The sequence below is a fragment of the Melospiza georgiana genome, chromosome 14 (assembly GCF_028018845.1).
Source record: "Melospiza georgiana isolate bMelGeo1 chromosome 14, bMelGeo1.pri, whole genome shotgun sequence".
NCBI lineage: Eukaryota > Metazoa > Chordata > Aves > Passeriformes > Passerellidae > Melospiza > Melospiza georgiana.
The window spans coordinates 8,363,078-8,376,244 of record NC_080443.1 but is presented as its reverse complement, the minus strand read 5'-3'; positions in this window follow the sequence as shown (position 1 = coordinate 8,376,244).

Genomic DNA, 13,167 nt, shown 5'->3' with positions numbered 1-13,167 from the left:
TAAAAAAAAATCCCATGACAAAAATGTTTATTAAAACCAGTGGAAATACTGGCTTTTTCTTGCATCCATTTCTGATTTTCAGAAGAACTGAAAAGCACTTTTTCTAATCTGTAAATACCTATGCTTAGAAATTGTCACCTATCAAAATTTTCTTTGACAAAACTGAGGTTTGTTAACCTTCTTCCTGCTGTGTCACTTTTGTACCATAAGCTTTCCAAAATATTTTTATAGTTGAAGAGAAGCTGTCTTTCCAAACATTTGCAGATGTCGAGTGTTGTTTCCAGTTGATATTCTTGTGTAGAAATATGCAAAAATCCATTGTAAAGACCTGATGAAATAATCCAATTATTCGTGTGGGTATTGCAGACCCTTTGTATTACAAGGCTGCACAAAGAGCTGAGCTGTGCTGTTGCAATGACCCTCAGGTCTTCCTGTCACTTGCTGCTTTTCAGGATGGCTTCTGTCTTAACCATACATGTTTGTGTCCTTCCTTCTTCCTTCCTACATATCTTGCAATGCAGTCAGTGTTAGGAATATTCAATATAACCACCAAACCACATATTTAACAGCATTATTGGAACTTGCTATCCTATGAAGTTATTGGCAGTAAAGATTTTGTACAATTCTTTAGATTGCCTACATGAGTATAAACAGCAGGGTCTAGCATGGATCACCTGGCAACCTGCAGGTGTTAGGAGTTATGTTTAAAATTTATTGCCAGCCTGCTTTTAGTCCTTTTATTAGTATTTAATAGTATTGCTCCTATTCCAAACAGAATATGTTATATACATATATCTCACATCTAGATATGTCATATGCATTTGTATATATAATAAATGAAAAGCTCTTCCACACACAGGTGAAATACAGTTGCCTTAACCACTGGTATTGTCCCCTATGAATTACACAAACTTATTTGTCCCGGCCTAATCTTTCTAACTGAATGGAAATCTGACACTGTCAGGGTGTGAAGACTGGCAGTACTTGCCCCAAAATAAGTTGTAGTTGGCGACAAGCACACAGTATTCTCTCACAAATCTACCTGCTATCTGCTCCTAGGAGTTTATAACTATGATTAATCTACCTAATTCAAATTGCTCCTTAATCACTGCCAGAGTTCATTAAAAACATAGTTAAGCTTAAAAAACCCTGTATCTGCAATAATTTATTAATCTCTATTTAATAATAAATAACTAAACCTTGGGGAGTTGACCTGGACTGTAACCATTAAGAAAATCCTGTCTGTAAGTAGATGCAGCTGTAACTTCTTTTGTTTCACTGAAAGTGTCTGGATGGAAAATCAACTCAGGCTATGCAGTGGAGCTTGTGGAGATAATTAGGTTGAAAGTCATATTGCTGATTAAAAATAAGACCCACAGGTTCCTTATGTCTAATGTAGCCTGGCTGTATCTGTATACACCTGCCCTAATGTATTTTTGTTTCCTGGGAATACAATCCTTTTTATCAAAAACATGAGTAATTTATATGTTACAGCAGGACAATCTCCATTGACTTCTTTAAAGTCATGCAGAGAATACATCTGGGTATCCTTTGCTTCAGGAGATCTGTGTCTTTTCTTAAAAGTACAATCCACAGCATTAGCTACCACAATGGATTGTAAATATGCAATTTATCCAGACCACTCTAGCTCATTGAAAATTCTGGCTATAAATATATTTCTGGTAACTGAATATTCAGATATATACCTAATGGAATTTTCAGAAGTGCCTAACTGGCTCCTTCCCATTGATGTCAAAGGAAAACAAGTGCTTTTGGAGCACTACCCTTCTGCCAGAAGTTTTTATTATTAATTGAAAACAGCTCAGGTTATATATTATGAGCACATTTCAGTTTGGCTTCCCGAAGTGTCTCCATAATGTCCAGGCAATATTTATTTGGCTTGACAGAGTTAAAAGGGATTGCACAACCTGAGTAATTTACTGTTTTAACGGGTGCTTTGCAAAGGGCGTGTTGTTTGGCACAGGTTCAAACAGGCACTAATTACAAAACAATGTGAGGGCCAAGGTGATGGCTGAAAAGGCCTTACTTTGCTAAGCTCCACTGTGCATTACCTAATTTTGTCAGTGTTTAAAGAGACTTTTAGAACACTGTGGAAACATGTATGGTCAAAAGGGTTTTCAGGGGGAATTTTAGCATCTCAAAACAAAGCAGCTGGATTTTAAGCAACTGGGAAGAAATGACAGTAGTCAACTTAATAAAATTGGAAAGTAAAGGGAATTCTCTGTGTGCCCAATGTAAGATCACAGTGCTCTGACTAGTGATTATTAATTTAATAGAAAAACTAATTGTGAAGGGGAAAAAGTTACTTACCCAGAACTGGTTTGCATTATAGATAGTCAGAAATGACAGTTCCTACAGTTGGCTTGTGCCTTGTGTATAACATGTAATATTGCTTCTTCTAATTCATCATTAATCTCATCATTTTTATCTTTGCATTTGGTTATCTAGTTGTTTATAGTAAAAACCACACTGAGCTATGACCAGGATAATTGAAGGAATCTTAAAGATGTCTATGATGGGTTGCTCAATCACTTTTGTTGTGTAATCTGACAGAAGGGAGAAAAGGGGATTTGTGCTGATTGTGAACTTCATCAGTTTTAATGTTATACATCTAAGGAATCCTAGAAACCAAAACCATAAAGGACTTTTTTTTTAGTTTTTCCTGTTTGTGCATGGGTCTTTGATTGCTGAGTTCTATATTACAAACTTCAACAACATTGCTTTGCTTTTTACAGTTGCTTACAGAGACTTAGAATGAGTCTCTGGGTAGGGTCTTTTGGATGGTGGCTGATTGTGTCATGTCAAATGTGACACATAATTGTGCAAATTTTTCTTTTGGATTACTGCAGCTGCTTTCTTCAGATATGGGTGTGATATTTTGCTTTAGGCTTTTTATAAAGGAATTGTAGCTCAGGTCTTTTTTGAGCTGTTTCAGCTCTGCTGAATGATTTGAAGGAAAATTATTGACAAAACTGTATTTCTTAAGAATAGCCTCAGCCTGAGGTCTGAGTGAAACCTCCAATCCTTTCCAAGCTGAATGGTACTGAAAGGACAAACAAAAAGAAATAAGGAAGAGGGGGAAGTGCTCAGAAACTACAACGTTCATATGTGTGCTTTGCATGGTTTTGGCTATGGAAAATGTAATCCCCTGAGCAGACTTGCCCAATGGGCTCTCAAGACTTAGACTTGGGATCTTTCCTTCTCCTTTTGCCTTTTACTGTTAGGAAAAGCAACAGTGCAGCATCCTGCATGTTGAATCAGTGCACAGACCAGTAAGGCTGAGAACAACACATGTGCAGAAGGCTCTGGGAGTGCAGCACTGACAAATGAGGAAGAAAAACATTAATGCTCAAGACAAAGCAGGTTTACATGGGAAATGGAAGGTGTGCCATTTTTCAGCTCTATTATTCTGTGTAACCTGGCAAAAGTTTGGCATGCCCTGTATGGGGACTGAGCTACAATCTAGAGAGAGTACAGCAGAAACATGGTAAACAAATGTGTGAGGTGCCTCTTGGTCTCTAGGGGACCACAACACTTTTTCATGTCTGTATAGATCAGCCCTAAGTTTTTTTTCTAGTGGCTTCAGTTGCTAAGAGTGAGACCAGTAGGTTTTGTCCCACATTTGAGGAATTTAAATATTCGTTGAAATATTTGGTTTTCTTTAGTGCATTCCATTGCAGAGCATCTTGTTTTGCTTTTGCCTCTCCCACTTCCTTTCAGAATTGTACCAGCAGCCTACAGGCTTGTTCAGCATTTCAAAGGGGCAATATGATTCCAGCCCAGAATGGTGTCAACAGGAGACAGTCTGCCCAGTGTCAGGTTTTTTGTAAGTTGTTTCTTTGTTTATGCTGTGAAATGAGAAGGGGGAAAAAAATCAAATTGTGCACAATTGGCTCCAGTAAATGCCAAGAGACAGTAAATGCCTTGTTTATTGCCTGGGGAAGGCTGGTAACTTGCTGACTTTCCATCGAGGCTCCTCCGTAAAGATCTCCCTTGGAGCTGGTTATGCAATTGATGGGGCAGGGTTTTGGCTTCTGGAGCAGCAGGCTTGCATAACAGGGTTTATAATCCAGCACTCCCTTCCCAGCCTGAAAGGACCTTTTTCATAAGACAATTTCTACAACAAAAAACTTCTTCCACATTTCTACACAATTACTGAAATAACGGTACCCTGACTCTTAAAAAAAAATAATTCTACAAGAGATTTTTTTTACTTGATCTCTTTGTATGTAGGCACTTATAAAGGATTCATTTTTTTTTAGAAGTTCTCTTTTTTTTTCCTACCATGAAGGCTACTTTGTATTTTATTAGCAGAATTCTTGTTGATACAACACTGGAGAAATTGAATTATGCCAACTAAGCACTTCTTGGAGGCCTTAACACAAATAGGCTGGTTTCTGAGAGCTTCATTTTTCTTACATGACCTACATTTGAAATCAAAGGTGACCAAACCTGCATCTAGGAGGTTCTGTCTGTGTTGCTGGGAGAGGGAGGCCTGCATAGCATGACATTAATGCCACAAAGATGTCTGTGGAGATGGCTGAAGTGGTTACTTGAGGACAATGGCAATTGGGATGTCTTGTTCTTTATTGCAGCCTAGGGGCACGCATTCTTCTTCCTCTAACAAGAAACTTCCATCTATTATTCTTCTCCTTCCTTTATAACATGCACTGCCCATCTCCAGATGCCTGATTGCTGTGTGCATGTTTCTGTCCTCACAGGAATGTATGGATCTCCCTGGCAGCCTGGTGAGGATTCCAGGGCAGCTGATGGGGGGTTGTGTGTCACCACCTAGGTCCTCCCTGCTCCATGGCCTGTCTGGGCAACTTTATGTGTCAGCATGAGGACCCATGCATAAACTGACCTAAACATCCATATTACTACTTTGTCTTGCAGGTTCTAGGACAAAAAGGAGAAATGTAGGAAAAAAAAATGTGTAAATGAAGTCTTTGGGAATTGGAAGTGGGAAATCTATTATCATTTCCCTCATGACACTGAACTGCCCCACTGAATCCTCATGCCCAGCAAGAGAAATGTTCTCAGCTTGTTACAAACGTGGAGGTTCTCAGGGTACTCATCAGCTATGAACTGGTGCCTTGGAAAGAGCTGAAGTTACATCTCACATCATTGTCAGCTGTAATTGCAGATGACTGGTCCTGCTGAAAATAACTTTGGGGATGAAGATGTGGTACTGCTATTTCAGACAACAGCAATCAGAATGACTTACATGACATCCCATGAAATCTGTTATTAAGATGTCTGTAGCAGTCATTACTTGCTTTCCTTCCATGAAAGCAGATATGAAAGATGAAACTAAGAAAGGTGTTTATTTAAATATTACTAGTTTAAGTTCTTTGATGAAATCACTGAGAATTCTAAATCTGGTTGCTGAAGTCCTTATTCACCATAGAAGCAGTATGGACAGCAGAACTGGAGGCTTTATAACTGTTGCACAAATATGAGTTGTCATGCATTTATGCGTTTTTAACCCACTGTCCTCAGGAGCTGGACTCTGCCAGCAAGATTAGCAGGAAAAGGTTTTTACTGGAAAGCATTCACTGCAGGAAAATTGTTTCTCAACTCTCCATTGTTCCTCTGCTGCCACTACCATTGTCACCATTATTCTGCTGTTTCATCACACAAATGAATTTCCTTTCCCAATATCTGGATTGTCCTCAGCGAGGTGGTAATCAGAGGGGCTGCTGGTTTTTGTTTAGTGGATTCTCTGACACCCAAGGAGATGATTGTTAGATCAATCACAGTACCAGGATATTTTCATTTATGTCTCTTGGATTCACTAAGCATGGTCAGTTTGGATGTGAATGGCAGGAAAATTATCCTTCAGTGCCCACTTCTTTCAAGTCCCTAAGGGGCTGACAAAAATAACACTAAATCTCCAGCAGGAATTGTTCAGATACATATTTTGAAAAGTCATTTTAGTTGTAGCAAAAGAAATCCTCTGAGATGAGGCATGGGCAAATTGAAGTAGATTCTGAGATTATTTTGGATTTTATTATTGAAATACATTTGTAATATCAGCTGCATATAAATCAGGAGGTATGTTTAGAGGTTATTCATGACAGTTAAATCTTTTATGAGGAACTGCACATTTATAATTTGGGGCTACCTAAAAGACAAAATATGAGTCCCTGCATGCAACCTGGCTGCTCTCCACTTATCAGTCCTAGAGTTTCATCTGTGAGAAACTGGAATCAAACATTCTGTTTATGCAATCTATGTTATTTAATTAGCTACTCACTCTGGAGTTATTTGATCTTTGGCAGTTTAGGGGTGGGGATGGGAGTAAAGTTGCATTCTCACTGGAAAAATCTGTATTAATTTCAGAGTTTTTAACTGAGAGAAATGTGAGGTCTACACTGTTGTATACCAACACATTCACTAAATTGTATATGATTGCTAGTCCAGTTCTTACAGTAAAAACAAGTTATATGAATTAAATATATATTCAATTCAATTTTTATGTTCTGAAGGAGTCTGGAAAAGCTAATCATGAAACCAAAACCTATATCTGAAACTGTGAAATATCAAATAAGTTTCCATGGACAAGACTTACTGAACAAGGGAACTTTCAGTTTTTCTCCTTCAGCTCAGTTTGTCTGGCTTTTTAGGCACAAAATGAAAAAATTTCCACTCATCTCTCCTTGAAATTGTTCCATTGAGCTCAGGAGCAAAGCCAGAGGGGAAGAGAGAGTGTGCAGCTCTAGAATTACAGCTGTGAATTAAACTAGAACCATGTGATTGATATTACAATATTTATACTCTATGCCAGCATTTTTTATGGACACCAATATTAATAACTGCAAAACAGGATTTTTTTTTTCTTTAGCTATGGGGTAAAACCCTTTCTGTAGACTCAGTAAATATATCTGTGAGGGCAGTGTTAATCTAGAACAGCTCCAGCCTTACAAGGAGCTCACATCACGTCCCTGAGTGTTCAGCTGCCCAGCTGTCAGTGTGCCCTGTCTGTAGATTTGTCAGTGCAGCCCCCTGAGCACAAACACCTCCTCCTTTGCTACCTAAGATGTATTGCTGCTGCATAAATCAGTCAAAAGCATAAACTATGTTTATTTAAAAAATCACTTTATATTTGTCATGGTATGTAGTGGATGCTTTGAATGAAGGTTCCATGAAACAAACAAAATTTGTCTTATCAGGTTATCTAGTTATGTAGCAATCTGGGATAATTCATTGCAAGCAGAAAAGCAACATAATGGGGAAAGTTTTCTGTTTATTGGAAAAAAATCAAATTAGCAGCTTCAGAAATAGCCCTGAGTCAGACAGCTAGCTCTATTATTATGTTACTTAGAAGCTAATGTATTATGAACAAGTGCCAAATATTTCTGTGTAATGCAGAAGAGATTAAATGGAAGCTTCTATTTTTGAGATCTGCTTTGTAGCATACATGTAATCAACAGAAAGTCCTAGATAACAAGTAGTACACAGATAGCCCTGCTAATTATGAATAATTATGTAAATGGTTATAATCTCAGAATAGTACTTATCTGAGAGATTAACACATACCAATCAACAGAAAAGTTTTGAAAATGAGTTTGCCAAAAGTCAGTTATAAGTTTATTTTTAAATGGTGATGGGGGAGCACAACTCAGCTATGTAGTTTTGTTTAAAGTCACATTCCTAGCCTGAGGAAGGAGAAGACTCCGTGAGAGGGCTGGACTGAACAAGCACATCAGGTTCTGAGTCTGCTCAGTAACTTGCACAGTGCTTGGTTGTCAGAGGTGACAGAAGTTGTGAGTTTCTGAATACACTTCTGTGCAACTTTGGTCAGTCTGGTTTTCTGCTTTCTGTATTATTTCTCTGCTGGAAAGGTCACTGTGAAGGGTTGCAGAGTTGGACATGGTAAGAGCAGTTTCTCCAGTTAATACATTGCAGAGGCAACTCCAAAACAATTGTTCATGCAAATATTCTCATTTGTGAGACAAATGCCAAAAGTGATTTCAAAGATCTCTCTGTTCCAGGGAAGTTCAGATCTCGCTGACACTGTGCACAGCATTGTCAGTTCAGGGGGTCAAACTGATCTGCTTCATTTTGAAACAGGATTTAGGATGCAGTTCTTACTGTTTAGGACTCAACACAAGTGTCTAGAGTTGCACAGGAATTCTCATCCAGAGCAAGTAGATGGCCTAGTTATGAATGAGAAAAAGCTGCAGCAGGAGTTGGCTCGCTCAAAACTGACCTCCTGTCTTTCTAATTCTGTGCTTGTGGAGCCAGGGCAGAGAAAACATCAGGGAATTTTAGCAAGGACTTACAGGCTCTGAATATGTTTGTGTTCTCTGAATAGTTAGTGATAGTTTAGCTGTGGGTGTGTGGAACTGTTGCTGAATTTGCAGTGATGGTTTAAGCTTTTGTGTCAGCAGCAGTCACTGTCCTGCACAGCTCCGAGGGCCCAGGGAAGGCTCCCAAGCCCTCCCCAGCACAGCCAGGCACTCCAGGGGCTGTGCGTGGAGCAGGACCCGCCCTGCAGGGCTCCAGCGCAGATCACAGGGGCTGTGCCCACCCGAGGAAGCAATAATGAGAGAGGGAGGGATGCACTTCACAGCTTCCCGGCAGAGCAGCGAGCGTGGCAGCATATTGCTGATGTGCAGGGAGCCCCGAAGGCAATTACTGCTGCCTCATTAAAAGGATTTAAACCACCTTCTCTTCAGACTTAGAACCTTCTCCGTGTTGGCTCTGCAGGCTTTCTGAAAGTGGTTGAACAAGAAATCAAGTTGTGGTTTGGTTTAGCTTTTGTAAGAGTACTATTTAAAAAGGACCTACTTCTAAATCAGAAAAAAACCTGTCTTTTCAATAGGTATTGTTGTTAATTATGAAGTAAAATGTACAGAGACACCTTGTTCCTCTTGGCTTTCAAGTGTTTCCATGCTATTAAAAAAATACTTGTAAGCTGAAGCCAGTTCAATTAGGAAGCCTTTGAAAGAATCTTTCTCCAAGATGTATTAAATTTACTCAGATTTTTTCGCCTTATGCAATCAAACACGTTATCCTTCATGGGTTAAATTCTAAAACTTACTTCTACCTGGGCAAATTCAGTTTTGGTTTTAATGATGAAGTAGCTTCAGTTTAGCTCCAAGTTTTGGAATTCAAAATACAACCTATTAAATGATGTGGTAGTAGCAAATACACATTGATAATTATGCTATTGCTAAACATTTTGATTTGGATAGATGAAAGTTCTGGAGTTTTTGCTTCTACCACACAATCTTGGTGTTCGGTATTAGTTTCCCCTCAATGTGCATTTACACCATTTCCTCATTTGAGTAATCACTACCTCATTTGAATGAAACTTTAAAATTGCATAATTCTGTCTCTGAAATTCTGTAAAAGACAATATTCATTTGAATTTGACTCTCAAATTCTTACCAGATGGTTGGATAAAGTTTCTATTTATGAACAGTCTGTTCATGAGTAGGAAATCCTCATGTGATCACTATGGGGATGAGATTTTTGGGGTGTTTCAGGAGTGTGCCAGCACTGATCCACAGCAGCCCACTGGGAGCTGAACTGTGTGATAGGGACAGACCATGCCTTCAGGGAGCCTAACACAAAATTAACACTGGGAGAAGTGGTAACAGGCAGAAGAGGAGGTTCTGAGGAAAGTCTGAGGTCTTTCTTCACTAAAAAATGATACTCATAAACCTTTTATAGCCATTTCAAGTGCTTAGTTTAGGGAAACAGGGTGTTATTTATTGGCCCAGGTTTAGGGGGATTTTTTGTTTCCTCTCTGAAAAGAGAGGATGTAGAGTGTATGTTTTACTTGAGCTCTCACACTGATTGAGTCTCTGGTTTTGTTCATAAGGCTTTATATAAAGGACCACAAATAAGGATGCACATTGTGAAAATAATGTTTTTTCTGTATCTACCTGCTTCCTCTTTGTTTGTGGCACCAGGAGGAGTTGCAGTGCCTGTGTCTCCAGGAAGGCCCTGTCCTTATCCCAGCACATCTGCAAGAGGGTGAGCTGGTCCTTTCTGCACACTGATGGTATCTGACATGGAACTGGCCCAGGGAAATCCTCCAGGGGATTCCCACCATGCTGCCTTAGCTGCCCAGTGATCTGAACACCATGGCTGAGCCTTATCAGTGCTGTCACTGAGCAGCCGCTGCCTGCCAGGCCGGGAGGGAGCATCTGGGAGAGCTGTGCAGGTGCCTCCAGTGCTTGGGTTAGGGACTGGGAGGAGCCTGCAGCGATGCTCTTTGTTCAGCACTCACTGGGCAGGGATAATTGCACCCGAGCTCGTTTCCTCCTCTTTTTAACACACTCTGTTATTTGAAGTTCAAACTGGCTGTGACATTGATTCCTCCCTGGTGGCAGCTCTGCTCTTTACCAACAGGAAGTTTGCCTCTTGTGTGGTTGTTACCCACCAGCAGGATTTCCTTGTCAAGAGGGCTGTGCACACTAAACATCTTCTCTGGATGTGTCTTCTGTCATCAGTCCTGTGCTTGAATTGTTCTTTATCGTGTCTCATGTAACTGATGGGGCTTTCAGAGTGTGTCTGAGCCAAGTCCAGAGCTCCATGTATTGTGGGAGCCATGCTCAGTGAAATACAGCTTTCTCCTCTGGTAATGCTTGGCTAAATGGTCTTGCTGTTCCATGGATTAAATTTACATAACATCTTGTCTTCCGAGGTTTTTTCATTCATTTGGTGACAAGGCACAGTAGTTAATAGATCAAACCACAGCTACACTGAGGATGGAATTTCAGTCTCTGAAATGCTAAGACAACAGCTGTGCTCCCATGGGACAATGTAGATCACAAAGTCCTGGATAAAGTTTTTTTCATTTAAGTGGTTCTGGCTTAGAAACATGCTTCCAGGGCTGATTAAACCCAGACACTGAACATCTTTGGGAACTTCTGCAAATTATCTTTATGGAAAAACTCTTCTTACTGTTGGAATTACATCTGGATACCAGCTTTGCCCCAAGGAAACCCGGACAGCACCAAATAACTATTTTAAGGGAAAAAAAATATATTTTTAAAGTAAAGGTGTCTCAAATATTTGATTTCTCAAGAAAGACACATGGCAAAGATTTTTATGGAATATGCTTTGGGCTTTACTAATTCTGACACAGAAAATATTCAGACAGTGCCATGGTAGATGAAATCAGGGCAAATATGCTCAGAGGTCCTAAGAAAATCACAGCTGGTTGGTTGTTTCAGGATCTGACCCAGCAAAGATTGCAAACCATTCTGGAAATCAGAACTTTGGGTTTTACAGCCAAATCAATCTGATATTCTTTATTTTTTATCTAAGCCTAAGGGTCCTAGTGGTAAAGCTGATTTTCTGGTGGTATCAGCATTTTCATATTTAATTTGCCTGCAAGTGTGTGCCCAAATCTGCCATCTTTTTTTTTTTTTTTTTTTTTTTTTTTTTTTTTTTTTTTAACATAAATGCTTTGCTTTCCCCCCCTAGTTTCTGTGTGGTAATGAAAACACTGCTAGATGGTCTAACCTCCAGATATTTTTCCTTAGTGACAGCTGGAAAATGTGCTCTCCAAGAAGTACTAGGCATAACAATAACCCAAAAGAGCTCCAGCTAAAAGGAACGTAGAAGCTTACAGCTACAAGCATGTTTTCAAGTGCAATCTAAGTAGGAGGCTACCAACTGTTGCTTTTTTTGTGAAGTAAATTTCCATGGCAGAAGGGAGGTGTCTGAGTGGACTGAAAATGTCCTAAAATATGTAAAAGAAAATATAGGCTACAGGAGGAAAGAAAATAGACTGGGTTTTAGTCTGCCCAAGCAAACTAAGGCAGAGCAGGCCCAGATTCAGGGGCTGGCCCTTGGTCATCCTTGCTGGTTAATTGTTGTGGCCTGAGCACAGAGTGAAGGGATGGCTGGGAATTCCTTTTTTCCTACTTGCACAGATCAAGAACCTCTGAAATGGCCAGGATTTTTGTTTAATGTCTGTTCCTTTAAAATTAATTTAAAATTACTGGGGCATTTACTGTTCTTGTTCTGTTTACAGGCTGCAAGTGCTTATCTAGACTGAAAAGCTAAAATAAGCTCTCTTCTGTTGTCTCCCTCAGTATAAAAGGTACCAAGAATTAATGGTCAGGATAAGATATTTTGGTCTAAAAAGATTAAGCTCTTTTTCCTACTAAAGCACCTGCATAAATACAGCCAAATCCAGACTCAACAGATGATATAAATGTTACATGGTATGACTCAGCAAAAGCACAGATGTCAGATCATAGGTGAATACTTTAATTCTAACTACTTTTGTCTGTCATATAGAGAAGTGTCATTACTAGCAAAGTCAGAAATTGTCAGTTTTGCCTTTTTTTACTATTTATTACATATTTTCAGTTCAGTTGTGAGTAGCTGTAAAAACTTCTCATGTGTGAAAGTGTGGGAATGTGTGTGCTACAATTCTGTTACTTTTATTCTGTACCACTTGCAGACTTTAAGTATAGTCAATACCTTGTTTCTCTGCAATTCTCAGTCCATTATCTAAGTTCCAAAGTGAAACATTTCAAAGATGCTGTAAATTATTCTCTGGAACTAAATATGAATGAAAATTATCTAAACACCAAGGTTTGGCATGGCTACCTCGAGCTTTAAGCATCCTTTCTTTGATTGCTTTACAATGTGAAGCTATTGGGGAAAAAATGATAGGAAAGATCCTGTTGCTTTATTTAAGTGATAAGGCATTTGAAACCAGATTTGATAATTTGGAAGCAAGCAATAGCTGCAATTTAAAGGGAGTGGTATTATCTATTACTACAGTTTTGCAACAGATCTAAAATAACTAGAAGCTTCCATGGAAATACATTGGGAACCTGAGTGCATAACCCCCTTAAACTAATGGGCTAGGGTCCTCAGGGGAGGAGAGGGGCCTGGAGGGGGTGAACTGTAATCCAGTTTTTATAGATCTGTTACTGCAGTTCTCTCTGTAGTGTCAGAATACCCTCCTGCAAGCTGCTGCTTTTCTGTCAGCAGGGAGTGGCACAAGTCTGCCTTCAAAATAAAATGTGGGCCTAAATCTTGTTCTCCAAATGCAATAAAGGTGGAATATCTCGAGTGACTCCATCCATCAGTGGAGGGCAGGAAAGAATCCTCTGTGTGCCATCTCTTCCATGTGTTAGTCCAGCTCTAGACATTTTTGTACTG